Source organism: Loxodonta africana, chromosome 1 (assembly GCF_030014295.1).
Source record: "Loxodonta africana isolate mLoxAfr1 chromosome 1, mLoxAfr1.hap2, whole genome shotgun sequence".
NCBI classification, from domain to species: domain Eukaryota; kingdom Metazoa; phylum Chordata; class Mammalia; order Proboscidea; family Elephantidae; genus Loxodonta; species Loxodonta africana.
This window is the reverse complement of record NC_087342.1, coordinates 19,608,196-19,628,260: the sequence shown is the minus strand read 5'-3', so window position 1 is coordinate 19,628,260 and position 20,065 is coordinate 19,608,196. Positions and strand designations below refer to the sequence as shown.

Below are 20,065 nucleotides of genomic sequence, written 5' to 3'. Positions count from 1 at the left end.
AGGCTTCTTGTGACCTAGCCTCAGAACTCATGCAGTTCATGGTATATGTTATATTCATACTTTGGACATGTTATCAGGAGGGACCAGTCCCTGGAGAAGGATATCGTGCTGGTAAAGTAGAGGGTCAGCAAAAAAGAGGACGACCCTCAACGAGATGGATTGACCCAATAGGCTCCAGCATAACAACGACTGTAAGAATGGCATAGGACTGGGTAGTGTTTCATTCTGTTGCACATAGGGTTGCCATAAGTCAGAACTGACTCGACAGCACCTAACTTAGAACAACAACAGTATGGTCTTTAAAATGTATCCTATATTTACTTCAGTATTTAGCTTAACCTTCCAGTAAATCTCTAGCCTCACTCATTTCAGCTGCTATATAAGGAGATCCTCCCTTGTCTGGGTGATGTAAGGGCATAATTTGTCAACGAGCATCTCTTATTTTTGCCTTTATTGGCTGTACAGCTTATACCTACTATTAATGCACCATCCCATTTCATCACTTTGGGCTCAAATCTACCACCCCTGGAGGCAGATTTTGGTAGGCTTTGATGAACTTGTTTTACTTGAGGCTCCACATGCTTCACGGTTTGCAAAATAATGTTATTGTTGTTAGGTGCAGTCGAGTTCATTCCAACTCACAGTAACCATGTGTGACAGAGTAGAACCGCCCCACAGGGTCTTCTAGGCTGTAATCTATATAAGAGCAGATCATCGGGCCTTTCTCCCGCAGAGCCACTGGGTGGGTTTAAACCACCAACCTTTTGGTTAGCAGCTGAGTGTTTAACCACTGCACCACCAGGGCCCCATTCGGTCTACAAATCCTGCAGCAGCAACGGTCAGTTCAACTGCTACTACCATACTGGTCATGGTTCCGGCTCAGCTCTCCTGCCTCCATGGGAAGTGCAGGTCGCCCTGGCCCAGAGACCATAGCTATCAACCTCACACCTCCACTGCAGAGCAACATAGCCACCAGCAGGTACAAACAAAAACATTTTTTAAAGGAATTAATTAACCATCTCATAGAAAAATACCCATTTTCAGGCAATGTATATCAGATTTACATTGATTTACACTGGCATTTAAGGCATATTGCCATGACCTCAAATTTCTTCAGGATTCTTTCTCAAGGCAGCCAGAGGCACTCATTTTTATAACTTTTTTCCTAAGCTAAGTCCAGCTAGAAACTTCTGCCTTCCTCTTCCTTTACCACAAGGTGGTTTACTGGGCTTCCAAATGCATTTTTCAGAGGAAAAGCCAACATTAAGTTGGAGTTACCTCGCCTATTTTTTTTCCTTGTCATTTATTTAATTATATTCAGGCTACATTTTCCCCATCTCCTCTTGCCAAGCACAGCCAAGGCAAATGGCAGACATTCTGAGTATCTGAGCAGCTTTGAAAACCCCTCAAGTCTACTTGGATGGGTCTTTCTCCCAGAGTCCAATTTGCATTCCCAGAGGCTCAAGGCCTAGAGGATCCAACCATGAAAAAGCAGCCTCAGAGGTACGTGAGGAAGTGTGGATATGAACAGGAAAGTTCAGTCAACCCTCTGTGGCACGGTTACATGAGGCAAAGCAATCCCCTTCCTGTCATGTTTAAATGGCTGATGGCTGTGTATACATCACCACGGACAGGAGAGCTGAAACAGATAAAGTTGCCACCACCTAAAAATGCGGACACCATCTAAACCCAACACCAAAAGCAACCAGGGGGCTTCCCTCTGAGTCACAGCCACCAAAGAATGCAGGGTAACCCTGGACTGGAAATTCAACCTCATCCTCCTGGACTTGAGTACAGAGAGAGCAGGGTACCTAGGCAGGGGATGAGTTCTTCTGGTGACCCCAGCCTCCCCAAAGAAAGGACTGAGTTCTCCTGGTAACCCCAGCCTCCACAAAGGAGGGCTGGTCCTCAACAGCCCAGCCTGAGGTCTCTTCTGGAGTCCACACCTATCAGCAGCTCTGTAAGCCGGAGAACAGTGATTTGTTGAGTCAGTCAGTACTATTTTTACACGGTCACTTTCCAACCATAAACCCACACTTCAGATTTCATTGTTTTGGGTAGATTAAGAAATCCGACTTGGTCTTTCTTGTGGTTTAATTTCCTGTATGCCTGAACAAAGGAAAAAATTTCAGCATTTCTATGGAAACATGACATTTTAACCTTCGCTTGGCAAGATGGTGTCCTGATTATTGGTGTCTTGATTGTATTCTCAACATACACTGCTCCGATAAATAAGCAGGACCTGCCACTCCTTTCCTCCACCACGGCAGGAGGATTCACACAGGTCTCTCTCTGTTCTGGTTACTGGGGTGCCAGGTCAGGGCAGATTTGCTCTCTGACCATTGAAGTTCACCGTCAAGAGATGAAGCGGCCTCCGTGCGATTCATTTAACAGCTATTTGTGACTTCATTAGAGCCACTAGTGGTAAACATCCAGGTATAGAGTCTGATAACTGCCAGTGGCGGAAGGGTTGAACAGTCTTAAGGTTATTACCAAATAGTTTCAATTAGAAAGGCAGGCATGACTGCGTCATCATAGAAACACCAAACACATACCTGAAGAAAAAAGGATGCTCCTTTCTGAGGAAGCCAGCAAGAGTCTTGTTTTCTCCTAAAAATACTTTCACCTCCAGTTACATCTTCAGTGCAGTCATAAGCCTTGGTAACTTTAATGGCCTTCATATAGACAAAGTCTCTAAAACTTCAGAGTCTTCCTGACCATCAAATCATGTCTAGCTCAGGCATAGCTGTGACTTTCTGCACAAGAATGGGGTCCTTTTCACTTGAAGAATATAATCAGTGCTACTGAATTATACAAGTAGAAATTGCTGAATTGGTGTATGCTCTGCTCTGTATATTCTCAACAACAACTACAAAAATAAAATAAATTATAAGAAAAATAATAAAGAATGAAGTTTTCCTTTTCAAAAGAAAAACCTGGAGCGCCATGAAATTTTCCTTTTGCACCTAATGAGAGACTTGAGATGCTGTAATAAAAAGAGAAACTAGATGTTGTTTAGAAGAAGCAAACTACTCAGGGGGAGAAACGCTCTTCCAGGAAGCAGACAGCTGGGCACTGCCGAGTGTGAGCACAGCCCTGAGGCCTCCCACTGGGTCTAGGGGTAGCACCAACCCGGTCTCTCTGATTTTCCCACCAATGATACATGCAGGCCAATGACACACTGCCTTTTCTGTTGATGACTAATGACTTTCTGTGCTTCTAGTCATTCATCAAATACCTACTGCACACGTACTGTGTACCAGGCACTGTCCTAGCCCCTGCAGAGACAGTCACAGAAACACAGACAAGGGCCCCCTTCTCATGGAACTTACAGTCTAGCGTTGGGAGATGGTCAACAAACAGGCAAACCAAGAAGATGGCTTCAGACAGTGAAGGTGCTGTGGAGAAAATAAAATAGGGTGATGGGATAGAGCATGATATGACAAAGGGGCTATTGAAGTTGTGCCGGCAGGCAAGGCCTTTTGAAAAACCACAACATTTGAACTGAGACCTGAAAGATGGGGAAACAGAAATGCAAAGATCTGTGGGAAGAGAGGTCAAAGGGAGGCACTAGTGCAAAGATCCTAAAGAAAAATTAGGGGATACGTTTAGTGCCTTGGAGACCAAAAAAAAAAAAAAAGGCAGTGGGATAGGAGCCCAGTTGAGTAAGAGAGAGAGAGAGAGGTATAAAATTCACAGCTAGGGAGAGAGCTGTGCAGGTCCCAGAGCCTGGAGGGCCCTCTTGAGGCCAGTGACAGATTCAAGGCAGGAGAAAGAAGTGACCATATTTGGTCAGGAGCCCCGGTGGCACAACGGTTAACTGCTCGGCTGCTAACAAAAACGCTGGCGATTCAAACCCACCCAGCAGCTCCACGGGAGAAAGACCTAGTGATTTGTCTCCATGTAGATTAAAACCAATCAAACCCATTGCCCTCAAGTAGATTCTGACTCATAGCGACTCTATAGGCAGAGTAGAACTGCCCCATAGGGTTTCCAAGGAGCAGCAGGTGGATTAGCACACCCTGTGGGACAGCTCTACACTGTCACATGGCATCGCTATGATTTGGAGTCAGCTCAATGGCATCTCACCACAATAACCAGGCTGACCAGTACTCCCACTCTGTAGACTTGGCACGCTTCTGTGGTACTACTCACATCCAGACGTTCTGGCATACAATTTGGCACGTACCTCAGGCAACCTGGCGCTCTGGACAATGCTCCCAAGATGAAAATGCTCAGCCTGGGAGATGTAACAGAGCATTCCCATTTAGGGAACTGCTCCATTCCTGCATTTTGGGTCCATCGCCTAACTCTTATGAGTCTGGAGTCCAAAGACAGAAGGCGTGGCTGCTGTTCCTCAAGAAAGAAAATCCAAGGCAGGCTTAGGGAAGCACGTTTTCTTTCCTTCCCGGCATCTCCCTCGTCATTATGGTCTGCTTCTCGTCCTGCTCTTGTCAAAACAATTCTTTTCCTCTCCCCAACCAAGCTGGGAAAAGTTGCACATTCAGGCAAACCAGGGCAACATGAGGGTAGAAAAATGACACTGTGGGCCCCTTCCCACACCCCTACCCCGCCCACATATTTGCATTCCGGTGAAAGCAGGCTCATGATCATCAAGAGCAGTGATAACAGACAAGTGGCCGTAAGAGGACTCTACATGGCCTAACAGCCAGCTGTCAGCGAGTGGAGGAAGGGCGTGTTCGTCCGTCTCAGTCATTCAGTCCTCAGCCGGATAAATGGATCATGTCTGGCAGTCTGGTTGGTGCCAGGATTGAAGAGACAGAGACGAACATAACAAGGCCACACACTCAGGAAGCGTACAGACTACTGATGGTTGTCACTGCCGGGAGCCATCAGGTTGATTCTGACTCATAGCGACCCCGTGTGTTACAAGAGTAGAGCGGCCCCGTAGGGTTTTCTGGGCTGTAATCTTGTGGGGAGCAGACCACCAGGGCTTTCTCCCTCGGAGCCGCTGGGTGGGTTTAAACTGCCACCCTTTCAGTTAGCAGCTGAGCAATTAACTGTTGCAACACCAGGGCTCCTTAAACTAACGTGGCTGTAGACCTGTCCCGTAGGCTTCCATGGCTGTCAGTCTTTACGGAAGCGGACTACCACATCTTTCCCCCGTAGAGTGGCTGGTGGGTTTGAACCGCCAACCTTTTTGGTTAGCAGCTGAGCACTTTAATCCCTGCACCACCAGGGCTCCTAAAATATCTAATAGTGCATATATAATACTGTAAAACATACAATATTGTCGCAAATACTATAGGATTGTCAGTATGTCAAATATATGTTAATGTATATATGTGTGTACACATATCCACGTAGGAAACTGGAAGAAAATATGCTAAAAATTTCACTGTGATAAAATGTGCAATTATTTTCTTTTTTATCTTTTCAAAACAGGCATGTATTGCTTTTAAAGTAAAAACTTTTTTTTTTAAATCAAAGCTTTGAAGCACTTCCCTGTTCTGCTGGCCAGTCAGGAGGCCCTTCTGGCCCAGCACCACGTGGCACAGTCCTGTCCAGCTTGGAGGCAGGGCCGTACACAGCCATTTGTGGCCACAAAGGACTGGGCCTCCAAAGGGAGCAACCACAGGTAAAGAACATGGGCTCCTTCTCAGCTAGGCTGAAGTCAACCGTTTCTCATCTGGCCAACTACCTCCCCAAGTCCCTGCCTTGCTCCCGCTGACTCCTGGGATGGGGAAAGTGCACGAACCAGGACCAACATTTACCAAGCCACCCTAGCCTTTCCACCAAGTCCGAAAGTCTTGGATGGGAAGGCAAGACGGACATCCAGAAGTTCCAGAGAGCTGAGCGGATTCCTGTGACCCAGAGGCCAGCATTTTCAACAGCAGAGACGAGAGCAGACACCATGGTTCTCTGGTGGAGACAGGAAGTCGATATCACTCATGGGGTCCCAGTCACACATTGTCTGACTCATTGTGGCCCCTGAGCCCACTTCCTCATCTATACAAACAGGGGCTAGAGCTAGATGCTCCCTTAGGCCCCCTTCAGTTTTAACACCCTACAACTAACGACAGCAGTACTTACTCTAAGGAGGTAGCCCACCTCAGTGGGGCTGGACACCAAGTAATGTTCTGATTTTTATAAGGCCTGGCAGGGGAACACTTCCTGGGCACACTCAATATGTGGCAAAAACTTGCATGGCATTCTATTTTTATTAACTGGATCCTAATTTCTCAGTGATTAAAAGCATCATCTTGAAGATCTTCCATGTTCCTTCCTGGTTGTCCTCAAATGGCCAATGACCTTCCTATTTCTCTGAATTTCCTTCTTCCCTCCATCCCCACCACAGCAGTCGGATTACTCTAGGGGAAAATACAGGCCCAAGGGAATCACTTTTAAAGGAATCTCTGGATAAAGGGCCTCCATTTAGGTCAGAGGCACTGCTCTGCTCCCTGACTCAGTACCTGCTAGCTGCCCGGTGGGGCACAGAGCTCCTGCCAGGGGGTCACGGCTCTCGTTCTGAGAGGCAGGGACTAGAAGACAACTGTCCCCTTTCCTTAAAGGAAAGCGAACAGCTGTCACCCCTGGGATGTCTCCCCCATTTTGGGATGTGTGCCAAGGGAACCCTGGCGAGCACAGTATCTGGCTTTCTCACTTTGCAGGGAGGCAGGGTGACATGGTCAGGGTCACTCAGCCAGCGACTGGACAGTAAGCCTGAGGTACATGAACACCAGGCCATGCAGAGTCTTCTCTGAGTTAAATGAAGACGCTGGGCCATCCCATTTGCCAGCTTCATATAAACCAAGCGTCACACCAACCAGAGAATCCTGTCTTACTATCGGCAGTCAGGAAACCCCAGTGCTCCCCATCCCCATCTTTGCTTTAAAGCCCTCGGAACCTCTAAAGGACGCAGCCTTTCACGTTCCCTTCTCATAGGGAGCAGAGGAATGGGGTGCCATGATGAGAGGCCCACTCATCAAGTCCAAGGACCTGCTCGAACGCCTGCTCACTGCACCCCATTCATTTTCTTCTTAGGACTTCCCACAATTTGCAAGGAAACATTTATTTATTTACTTATATTGTGGTCTGCCACAAGACTGAAAGCTCCACGAGGATTTGTACTGTTAGGACTTACCACAGTGCTTGGCCTATTCAACAACTATTGCTTTAAAAAAGAAGAAAATCCAAGGCCTTCTCCAAGAATTAGATTTACCTCATAGGGAAATACTCCTCCTAACTCTTTTTCAGGACGAGTGCTACATCATATAGCTACCACTTACTTTTTATACCTCTGGGGTTCATTGTGAAGCTACTGTCCCACCAACTGTGTGTGCTGCTGGCAAGCAAAGCCCTAGATACCAGATGAAAATGGAAAAACAGGCACATGCTACAAATCGCTGTTTTCACAGGGTATCATATGACTTGGTGCTGAACCATTTAATTTTTGGCAGGAAAAACATGAATTTTGAATTTTTTTTTAGTTTGGTACACATACGTACTTCTGGACTCTGGGGGTAGAGTTTGGGTTCACAAGGGGTACACATATGTACCTCTGGACCCCAAGGGTACGATTTGTGCAATGAGGCATAAAACAAAAACCATATGACCTACCAAAAACTCAGACACATTCAAAAATTCAGCGTGCCCTCCATTACTGAAAACACAGAGTATCAACAAAAAACTAAAAGGAAAAAATAACTGGGCCATGAAAGGGTTAACAAGCTTAGCGCCTGGTGATGGCAACTGTAAAAACCAACTATACCACAGAGCAGTTATGGGCCACAAAGGTGGAGTGTCAAACCCTCCTGGGGTGGGGTAGTCAGGAAAATAAACACAGGAAGTAACACTTGACCTAAATGTTCAGAAGACAAGTGGCAGGACCTTCCAAGTAACGAGAGAGGCCCATAGGTAGACAGAGCACAAGGCAAAGCCAACCAACCAGTAGGGAGACCACCCTGTAACACTGGAACAGGGTCCTGGATGCACTGTTGTTGTTGTTAACTGCTATCACATCAGTCCCCGACTCATGGAGGCCCCATGTACAAAGGGATCAGTCTGTTGTAATCCACAGGTTTTCAAAAGTAGATTGCTAGATGTTTCCTCCCAATCTGTCTTAGTCTGGAAGCTCTGCTGAAACCTATTCAGCATCACAGCAACACATAAAGCCACCACCGACAGACTAGTAGTGGCTGTACTTGCGGTGCTTTGCCCAGGAATTAAACCTGGGTATCCCAAAAAAGCAAGACTTCTACCACTGAACTACCACCGGCCCCTCCTGGATGCTTTCCCAAACTAGTATAAGCGGGTGGCAGGGGTACAGGGCAATGGGAACTTAGCAACCAGAATGGAAGTATTTCAATATTTTAACAGCCGGGGTGGCCATGTAGTGTGGCCACAAGACAAGCCCAATGGACAGAAACAGAGCAGAAGCTATCAAGCGATGTGTAAAAGTGGGAACTGGTGAGACTTAGTGACCGTCTATAGGAGGAATGAGGAAGGAAGGGAAGGCCAAGATGTCCCCTGTTTCTGTCTTGGGTAACCCATCATTCACCAAGCTAACAAAAGGACAAACTTAGGACAAGGAAGACAATTAGTTCTGTGTTATCTACATTGACTTTGATCTACCTGTGAGATACTCAGTTGGTGATTTCCAGAGACAGGGTATGAGTGTGGACTTTTTAAAAAGAGGTCTCAGGTGGAGATAGTTGTAACAGACATTAATAGCATTCACCCATACTCTGTCCTCCTGGCTCCTGGCAGTTAGGTGGAGCCACAAAACTAGATCCCGGCTAACAGACTGTGAGCAGAAGTGATGGGTGTCACTTCTGAACTACAGTAGTGAAAAGTCACTGCACAACCTCATCTACCTTTCCCCCAGAAGCTGTGTATTTCAGATGGCGTAGATCCAGGATGGAAACAGCCTGGATCCCTGAGTCACTGCTTGGAAGGAAACAGCCCTAAAGAGCCATTGCGCCCAGAGTAAAATTTGCTTGTGGAAGGTGAAAAAAAAAAAAACTTTTATTTATTACAAGCCACTGGGCTTTCAGGGAGTGTTTGTTACTGCAGCTCAGCCTAGCCTAGCCTCACTAGTAACAAAGTCATCAGCATACAGGTGGTAGCTGAAGTTAAGTCATGGTTGAGGTGAACATGCACAATATTTGATCTGCCCACACACCCGAAAGATATGACACATTTTTTTTAACAACACTTCCATTCTTCAGTAATGACCTTACAAGGGGAAAAGGTACCCACCTGTCCCATCCTGTACCATAATCTTGGGTGGAGGGGGTGACATGGACTGAATTATGTTCCCCAAAAAATGTATGTATCAATTCAGCTAGGCCATGATTCCCCGTATTGTGTGGTTGTCCTCTAATTTGTGATTGTAAGTTTATGTTAGAGAAGATGAGGGTAGAATTGTAATTTTATGTTAAATAGGATTAGGGTGGGATTGTAAACCCAGGTCATATCCCCGATTCAATGGAAAGGGAGTTTCCCTGGGGTATGGCATGTGTCACCTTTTCTCTCTCAAGAGATAAAAGGAAAGGGAAGTTAGCAGGGAGTTGGGGACCTCATATCACCAAGGAAGCAGTGCTAGGAACAGAGTGAGTCCTTTGGACCGAAGGTTCCTGTGCTGAGATGCTCCCAGACCAAGGAAAGACTGCATCAGAAGGACCTTCCTCCAGAGCCGACAGAGAGAGAAAGCCTTCCCCTGGAGCTGATACCCGAATTTGGACTTGTAGCCTACTAGACTGTGAGAGAAAAAATTTCTGTTTGTTATAGTCATCCACTTGTGGTATTTCTGTTACAGCAGCACTAGGTAACTAAGACGGGGGGCTATATGTTTTTGCTGTTGTTAGTTACTATTGAGTCAGTTTCAACTCATGGCGACCCCATGATGCAGAGCAGAACTGCTCCACAGGGTTTTCAAGCTGTGACCTTTCAGAAGCAGATCACCAGGCTGGTCTTCCGAAGCACTTCTAGGTGAGTTTGAACCACCAATCTTTCAGTTAGTCGAGCACTTATCCACATAATCTTGGGTGGAGGAGGACTACATCGAATTTTTAAATCTACCTTCAGGTAGATTTACCTCCAGGTAATTCTGATACCTTAGTGCCCATCCTCCACCCCCACAATCTAAGAATAAAAAAATAACTGGCATAAAATGAAAGAAGCAGGTCTTGACTATAATCCCAGTTCCGTTGCTCAGTCTCAAACACAACAGTCTGCACTTGTGAGCCATCAGTGTGCACCATGTCTAACACCCTGGTACAATTCATCATGTTTAGGGATGAATTATAACTCAAAAGAGATTCACTCAAGATGTTGACAAGGCTGGAGAACTGGAGTAGAGTACGTCATGAATTTGTATCTCACCCACGGTCTGCATGTGATAACTCCTTACGGTCGCCCAGGGACTCTGAACATGCAAAAGGCAGAAGTTTGGGTTGGAAATGACAATATGAATAGCTCAATCCAAAGAGGCAAAAGTCACTGTTCCCATGGCAACACTCCTTACCTCACAGAGCACACGGCTACAGGGTCTGCTGAAAATGTGATTTTAGATGTAGGACATGGCCAACCACTCAGAACCAATGGGAAGAAGCTCTAAAACCTTGCCTGGAAACAAATCTCCAGGCCTGTTGACAGCTGATACACACCCTCCAGCAAGCCAGGGACCACTCACCACCCTCTCTCTCTGGGCCTTCACATCAGCACACCCAGCCAGGAGTTCCTCCTCTAGGAAAGGGTAGGGTCTTGCTCAGAAAAGCTTTGTCCCTTCCTCAGGCTTCAGCAGGGACCCTCCTGCCAAACTGCTCCTCACCCTTCAAGACCCCGTACAAATGGCACCTCCTTTTTGTAGACTTTGCTGACTGCCTGTGCAGAATTGCTTGCACCCTTACAGTATTATTTTCTCATAATTCTATTATGTATGTTTAGTCACTTGCATGTCTGTGATGTTCACTAGGCAGTGAGCTTCCCAAAGGTATGGGCTGTGTCTAACCACACTTTTCTCCCTAGCCCCTGGAATAGAAGCTGAAAAGGACCTCCAGTGAAGGAATTCAGGATGCCCTCTTCAGTTTTCTTTTGTAAAATATTATCATCAAGGACTGTCTTAGTTATCTAGAGCTGTTATAACAGAAATACCTCAAGTGGATGGCTTTAGCAAACAAATTTATTCTCTCGCAGTTTAGGAGGCTGAAAGTTCAAAGTCAGGGTGCCAGCTCCAGGGGAAGGCTTTCTCTCTCTGTCGGTTTTGGGGAAAGGTTCTTGTCATCAAACTTCCCCTGGTCTAGGGGCTTCTCAGCACAGGGACTCTGGGTCTAAAGGATGCACTTCCCTCCTGGCACTTCTTTCTTGGAGGTATTAAGTGCCCCCCCTGCCCACCAACTCTCTTTTATATCTCAAAAGAGACTGACTCAAGATACAACCTAATCCTGTATACTCAATCCTGCCTCATTAACATCATAGAGGTTAGGATTTACAACACATAGGATAAACTCATCAGATCAGAAAATGGTGGACGATCACACAATACTGGGAATCATGGCCTAGCCAAGTTGATGCACATTTTTGATGGACACAGTTCAACCCGTAACAAGGACTTATAAGAAGATAGAGAAGCATACCTGGCAGCTTTGTTAAGGTCATGAAACAGAGGCACAGAGTGGTGAGTGGGAAGGGCAAAGCAATCAGGGTCTGGAACAACCTGGAGCAGCAGGATCAATGAGCCAAACCAAACCTGGTGAAATTTAATGGGAACAGATATGAAGACATGCACTGGCATTGTGTTAGCCAACCACACAAGTTCAGGGCCAAGAGTAATAAAAAAAAATATCTTAGTAGTAGCTGTTTATGGTGATGGAAAATTTGGCAATGGATACTGGCAACAATGCACAGCAAGATTAACGTAACTGATGTTACTAAATTATACATGTGAAAAATCTTGAATTGGCAAATGATGTGTTATCTATATCTTTATAACGATAAAAAACTGGGGGATGGAAATACTGTATGTCTTGATTAAGGTATTTGTTTCAGGGGTGTATACATCTGTCAAAACTAATTGTTCTATGCACTTAACGATGTGTGCATTTCACTATATGCACATTTTTACCTCAATAGATAATAAATTAAAAGGGGTATAATAGCCTATCTCCACCTTTGATGTTTGACTGCCGACAATTTCTAAGGCCTATGCTACCCTTTTCCCCTTCTGCCCCACATCTGAGGAAGCCGATAGGGAAGACTGGGTACTTCCACCTTTGGCACGAGCAGGATGTTCAAACCACGCAAGCCCCAGCCTATATGCCATGGGAACCCTCACCCCAGTCGTACCCCCTCGCCATCATAAAACCTAAGCCAGTCCTTTCACCATCTCTCAAGCCATTTTTAGACCAGCTTGGGAAGCCTACCCTGCTCTCCCCAGAAAGCTTCATCTCTGCTTGGCTAATGAGGGTTGAGCACACACAAAAAATATCCAAGTGACGTCACAGAACGAAGTTTAGGCAGAGTCTTCCGTGCAGAGGACATGGCATGAGAGATGAAGAAGTGGAGAAGGAGTGGTGGAGTTATCCCCAGCGTATGTGTGGACAGTGAACAAAAGCTCATCTGTGGGCCTGGTGTTTTTCCCTAATGAAAGAGAAATAAAGGTGCTTATTTCTTTTAGAAGACAATACTTCAGAAACATTGCTTCCCCTGAGGACTTGGTTGGCTTCCTTCTTTCCGATAATGATGGCTATGTAATGGTGACAATCTCCCATTTGCACTGGCTTCTGGGAAGCAAGGAATTGAATCTGAAGATCTTGTTAGGGCTGTCAAGTCACTTGGACTCATAGTGACCCCATGTACAACACAATGAAACACTCCCCAGTCCTGCACCATGCTCACAATCTTTGTTATGCTTGAGCCCATTGTTGCAGCCACTGTGTCAATCCACTTTGTTGCTACGTGTATCTTTTTTTTTTTAATGAGGTCTATTCTTTCATCTTCTATATATTTGCCCCTTGGTCCTAAGTCTGTTTTTTTGTTTGTTTGTTTGTTTTAGTTTTGTGTTATTTTAGTAAACATTTCATGTTCTCTGAGGAATATGACAGGGGATTAAATAGGTACAGGATAATAATAAATGTCAACAAAAAAAGTACAAGGAGTGAACACTGAGTGCTCACCATCTGTTGAGTATTGTTTCCAGCTCTTCCTGTGTATAAGCCTATGTATAAGCTCATTTGGTTAGCACAACAGCCCTTGAGCTGAGGATATTATTATTCTCTTCATTTCACAGATGAGCAAGCCTCAGCCTGGAGTGGGGTCAGTGGCATACCCTCAGGTGGTAACTGGCAGAGCTGGGGTTTGACCCGTGCAGCTCTCCTCCTTGGCTCGTACCCTAACCACTACACTGTACATGGAAATGCATGGGGAGATGAATGAAGTATCTGATTTCTTCACAGACAATGGTTAAGCTTACAGACTATGTTCAGAGGTTATTTCCTAATGATCTTTAGTATTTTTCTTGACAGTCCTGGGTCCCCAAGACTTCCAACGGGATATGCTGCTACAAACACACTTTCTACCTAGCTCAAGAGATACCCTACTTCTCCAGTCCAATTCCAAACCAGTAGGATTGAAAACTGCCATTTGTTCAGTTCTTGCCTGTGACAGATTCTGTGAAAGTCACCTTACATATATTCTCATTAATCCAAGACCCCTGATTCCTACTGACCGTCTTTCCAAATATTGCGCCAGCCAAGCCACTTAACCAGGGGTGTGTTCATGGGCAAGTTGCTTCATTTCTCTGTGCTGGATTTTCTCACCTTGAAGGTGGGAATAACAACAGAACCAGCTTCCTACCTTTACACGGTGGCTGTGTGGATTAGGAGTTAACACACATAAAGCACTTAGAATAGTGGCCAAAGCCAGTTGTCATCAAGTAGATTCTGACTCATGGCAGCCCCATGTGCATCAGAGTAGAGCTAAAAGGGAGAGTCACATAACCATCCCCACCTCTGGGTATCCCTCTGTCCTTTCACGAGCCCCAGGAGCCCCTGTCTCCCCTCTTCCCACCTCTCCTCAATCGCTTCTGCTCAGATTTGCAAGCACTCTGTTTTCCTATGGACATCTCTTACTCCCTAAGCACACATGCGCTGAAGGCTGTAGAAGGCTCCACGATCTCCTGACACCTGCCAAGAACACTAAGCCTCTCCTCTCACTTAAGAAGTCTAAGTCACTTGTCTCCTAAATGCCTGGACCAGCTTCCTCAGCCGCCTTCTGGTACATGATAAGTTTCCCCAGAACTTGAAAGCCACCATAGAGCTAGTCCCTGGACTCTGTCATCCTTTTCTTCGAAACCATCCAATGCTAGTTCCCTGATCACAGTACCACAGACAGAACTCTTCACTGGATTTCAATGTGCTCCATGGGAATCCTCAAGGCCAGGCCATCTTTCAGGTCCATTCCAGAAAAGAATATATGAAAAAGCACTTATGTCATGGCATGAAAACACAAACCATGTTACTCCCTTGCTTGAAATTCTATCAATGACTACAAAACTCACTGTCCCCAAGATAAAGTCCCCAATTCTCAGCATGGCCCTGTATCCTGCTCTTCAACCGCTCTCCCCTGCTTTGTCTCACCTTACACACAGGGTGGCTGCAGGCCAGGACTCCATGCTGTGGAAGGGGCAGGACTAGGGTAAAGCAGAGAGATGGAACCCTAAGCGAGACATAGAAATGAACTGAGCAGCATCAAGGACTGGTCTGGGGCTTCAAGGGGACCTGGACACCACTCCTTGACCTTACAGTGAAAGGGGGTGTTAGGAATTAAATTGTGTCTCCCCAAAGAAGGTATGCTGAAGTTCTAACCCCTATACCTGTGAATGTGAGTTTGTTTGGAAATTGGAGTTTTCTTTTGTTATCGGTATGATAAATTAGGTATGGTGGGTCCAAATTCCTTTTGGAGCCCTGGTGGTACAGTGGGTAAGAGCTTGGCTGCTAACCAAAAGGTCAGCAGTTCAAATCCAACATGTGGACACCCTATGGTGACAGTTCTACCCTGTCCAATACGGTTGCTATGAGTCAAAACCCACTCAACGACAACAGGTTTCTTTTTTTGATTTTAACCCCTTTTGAGTGGCATCTTATAAAAGGGCAGAAGAGCCACGGAGACAGTCACCCAGGGAGAAGACACCATGTGGAAACACATCCACCAGAAGCTAGAGAGAGGCAGTGTTAGAGCTCGCAGAAGGAATCTACATGGCCAATGGCCCGATGTGAATTTCCAGTCTCCAGAACTGTGAGACAACACGTCTCTGTTCTTTAAAACCACTCACTTTGTGGTATTTTGTTACTAGGAAGCTGATGGGATGGAGCAGAAGAGGAGCAGGGAAGAGGCAGCCACACAACACACCTGGCACAGCCGGCACACCTGGCAGGTATGGCCTCAGCCCCACAGATTCACCTCTGACTCCAGAGCCTGGTGTCTTTGTTGAAGCCACGGGAAGGGAGTGCCACAAACATGTCTCAGCCACAGGAGAGGCCACATCCATCCTGGAGAGCTGGCTGGTCAGGGCCAACGAGGAAGGAGTCCCAAAGATTCGGGGATGATTTATGCCCCTGGTCTGCCTGGCCCTCATGACTGCCGCCCATTGTACTGCAGCTCCGCTGATTTCCGAGCTGTTTCCTGCTGCGTTTCTCATTTCATCATTCCCTTTGAACAATTTCCTGTTCCGTTTTCTGTCTATGGGGGCTGCATTCCTCTTCCTGGTTGCCCTTGGAAATAAGCAAACAAACAGATAAGGGCCCCTCCAGCCCTCACAAGAGCACAATGTGACCCGTCTGGCCAGGAGCACCAGACCAGCAAGTGCCACTGCAAACGGGACCAGGTTCACAGGCCCAGCAGCTCCACACACACCGAAAGCAGATTGGAAAGGCATCCACAGCGGCCCAACCCTGCAACTGCACACCCGCTCACCAGGAACAAAGGCAATGCTGCCACTCTCTAGGAGAAACTGTTGTCAGTTGCCATGGAGTTGATTCCAACTCATGGTGACCCCAAGTGTACAGAGTAGAAATGTGCTCCTTAGGGTTCTCAAGGCTGTGACCTTTTGGAAGCTGGGTTAGAACCACCAACCTTTTGGATAATAGTCCAGCACTTAAACATTTGTGCCACCCAAGGACTCCTAGGATAAAGGGCCAGAACCCTATCCCTGTCACAGGATTTTGCTCATAGGAGGTTCTCAAAGCTGAAGTCATGTAAGATATTTAGCTATAAAAAAGTAAGTGACATGGTTCACCTCTGCTTGGTTAATGAGGGTTGAGCACACACAAATACAAAATATCCAAGTGACGTCACAGAACTAAGTTTAGGCAGAAGACTTCGGGTGCAGAGCACACGGCGTGAGAGATGAAGAAGTGGAGAAGGAATGGTGGAGTCATCCCCAGCGTATGCGTGGACAGTGAACAAAAGCCCATCTGTGGGCCTGGTGTTTTCCCTAATGAAAGAGAAATACAGGTGCTAATTTCTTTTAGAAGACAATATTTGGGAAACATTGCCTCTCCTAAGGATTTGGTTGGCTTCCTTCTTTCTGATAACGATGGCTATGTAATGATGGGAAACCCTGGTGGCGTAGCAGTTAAGAGCCATAGCTGCTAACCAAAAGGTCAGCAGCTCAAATCCACTCGGAAACCCTTACGTGACAGTTCTACTCTGTCCTATAGGGTCACTATGAGTCGGAATCGACTCGATGGCAATGAGTTAGTTACAGCGACGTAATGATGACAACCTCCCTTTTGCACTGGCTGCTGGGAAGCAAGGAATTGAATCTAAAGATCTTCTATTGCAACCGTGATCGTTGTTAGGTGCCACTGAGTCATTTCCGACTCATAGTGACCCCATGTACAACAGAATAAAACACTATTCGGTCCTGCACCATCCTCACAATCTTTGTTATGCTTGAGCCCATTGTTGCAGCCACTGTGTCAATCCACTTTGTTGCTACGTATGTCTTTATATCTTTTTTTTATGAGGTCTATACTTTCATCTTCTATATATTTGCCCCGTGATCCTGAGTCTCTATTTGGTTTTTTGCTTGTTTGTTTGTTTGCTTGTTTTAATTTTGTGTTATTTTAGTAAACATCTCATGTTCTGTGAGGAATATGGCAGGGGATTAAATAGGTACAGGATAATAATAAATGTCAACAAAAAAAGTACAAGGAGTGAACACTGAGTGCTTACCATCTGTCGAGTATTGTTTCCAGCTCTTCCTGTGTATAAGCTCATTTGGTTAGCACAACAGCCCTTGAGCTGGGGATATTATTATTCTCTTCATTTCACAGATGAGCAAGCCTCAGCCTGGAGTGGGGTCAGTGGCATACCCTCAGGTGGTAACTGGCAGAGCTGGGGTTTGACCCGTGCAGCTCTCCTCCTTGGCTCGTACCCTAACCACTACACTGTACATGGAAATGCATGGGGAGATGAATGAAGTATCTGATTTCTTCACAGACAATGGTTAAGCTTACAGACTATGTTCAGAGGTTATTTCCTAATGATCTTTAGTATTTTTCTTGACAGTCCTGGACCCCCAGGACTTCCAAAGGGATATGCTGCTACAAACACACTTTCTACCTAGCTCAAGAGATACCCTACTTCTCCAGTCCAATTCCAAACCAGTAGGATTGAAAACTGCCATTTATTCAGTTCTTGCCTGTGACAGATTCTGTGAAAGTCACCTTACATATATTCTCATTAATCCAAGACCTCTGATTCCTTGTAGTCACCTTCCCAAATATTGTGCCAGCCAAGCCACTTAACCAGAGGTGTGTTCATGGGCAACTTGTTTTGCTTCTCTGTGCTGGATTTTCTCACCTTGAAGATGGGAATAACAACAGAACCAGCTTCCTACCTTACATGGTGGCTGTGTGGATTAGGAGTTAACACACATAAAGCACTCGGGAGAGTGGTCATGCCAGTTGCAGTCGAGTAGATTCTGACTCATGGTGGCCCCAAGAGCATCAGAGTAGAACTATGTATGCTCCAGAGGGTTTTCAATGGCTGATTTTTCAAAAATAGATCACCAGGCCTTCCTTCCCAAGGCACCTCTGTGTGGACTCGAGCTTCCAACCTTTCGGTTAGCAGCCAAGAGCTTACCCATTTGCACCACCCAGGGACTCCTAGAATAGCGGTTAGCAAGAGAAATTGCTCAATAAATACCAGATATAACAGCTGCTCCTCCTGCTGCTGTTGTTATCCTACAAGGACAACTATATAAGGGAAGCTATTTATTAAAGTAATAATGCTAGCTTTTCTTACACAAGGGACTAGATCACCATTCTAAACCTTCTAAGTCTCAAACCACTCCCTCAAATCAATCACTTAGCCCCGTGTTTACGTAGGCAAGACCCCCAGCCGCAGAACCAGACTCACTGGATGATCACGGGGTGTTGCTCCCACTGCCAAGAGCCTGAAAACAGCTCTGCAGCAGAGAAAACATCCTGTTGGCTTTTCATTCTTCTTCCCCCTGGAAACTTAGAAAGAAAATAAGCCAAGGTCTGCTTTCACCATCAAGAGAGTGAAGATCTTAATGCAAAGTCAATGGTGGAAGGAAGGAAATTTAAAAAAAAAAAAAAAAAGGAGCAACCAAAGACCTTACATTTTTCATCCCTTTGTGTAAAATCTATTTTTTCCCCCAACAATAACAATTCCCTTCCCATAAAAGGTCAAAATTCAAACCTCTGGTGGGGCTGTCAAAACAACTCTCTGAACCCCCCAAAAATTTACTGAGAACCTTCTAATGTGTCTGGTGCTAAAACATGGCCCAAGGATAAAAGACTCAAAATCCAGAGAGAGTAGAAAACATTAACTATGTTGCTATTACTTCTAAGATGTTTTTTTGCACTTCAGCTCTTTTATTTTCAATAATAGCTCTGCGAGGAACATAATATTATCCCCACTCTACAAATCAAGAAGCTGAGGCCCAAGGAGGACAAATAAATGGTGAAGCTCACATAACCAGTTAGTAGCAGTTAGGATGAGGTTCACGTTTTAGGTCTGAATTCATTACCCTGTTCCACTCACTGTCTGCCTCCCACTGAACTCTTGGGATTCAGGCTGGGATGGGTGTGCTGGCACTAGTCTGCTCTTGGGCTCTCTTAAGAAATTGGCTTCTACCTGCTGTGGCCACTAGGAGAGGGCCTCATTTCTAAGAGTCCAAAGAAATCAGGTTATTTCTAGGAATCCAGGGGACTGAAGTCCCTCCATACTGGGGTGAAGGCTCTGCTATGGTTGCAAACAAGAAGGAACAAGGAACCCAGGACCCAAATTTGTTCCACTCCAGTCCCCAGGGAAGGGGTAATTTGGCGCTAACTCAGACTCCATCCGTCAACACTCCAACGCTTGAAGGCAACTAGTGTGGGACTGAACGGCCGGAAAAAGCTTGAAGGCCTGAGACTTCTCAGAGTTAACAGGCTGTGTGACCCACTTCCTTTTGTGAGAGGAGGACCATTCTAAGTTCTGGGAAGTAAATTTTTTGTTAGAAGACAGGATGAGTTTATAATCTAGAGAGGGAGAAGGAGAAAAAGAAGGAAAGAAAAACTAATGGTCTAATTTGTATAACACTTTCTAGTTAGATAAATAATTTAATCTCCATAATTGTCCTACAAGGCCCACCAAAAACAAAGATGTCCATCAGAGCTAGATAAATAGATGAGTCCTGTACCAATTCTACCCGAGTAGGCCCCCTAATTTGGTTCTCTTATTAACAATGAGTTAATTTATTTCAAAGGAACAATGGCCAAGCTTGGTGACTGCTTTGCTTCTAAATGACAGACTACACAAATCTTTCAGATAGCACCTTCCAAAAATACTAAGTATGGAATAAAGAATGGTCTTTAGCACATGTGTGGCACCCTCCATATCTCAGTTGATGTCCTTTGGATTTCAAGCTGTCAAACACCATTAGATAATAACAAGGGGCTTATTGACTAGTAGTGGTCTTCGCTACCTTTGCCTGAAAACGTGATGAAAATTCCAGCTCCCCTCACTGGCTGTTACAGTACCCTCAGGCTGCCTTAACATATGGCCTTCTAATTCTGGAAGTTGGGGA

General features: G+C 45.6%; 1 protein-coding gene and 1 pseudogene across 3 annotated transcripts in view; both read right to left on the bottom strand.

The window, feature by feature from the left end:
• The window catches only part of XXYLT1 (xyloside xylosyltransferase 1), a 240,075-nt gene that overhangs the window by 135,151 nt on the left and 84,859 nt on the right, over positions 1–20,065 (bottom strand). The window lies entirely within an intron of this gene.
• Positions 323–2,543, bottom strand: LOC100670342 (mitochondrial import inner membrane translocase subunit TIM14-like; annotated as a pseudogene).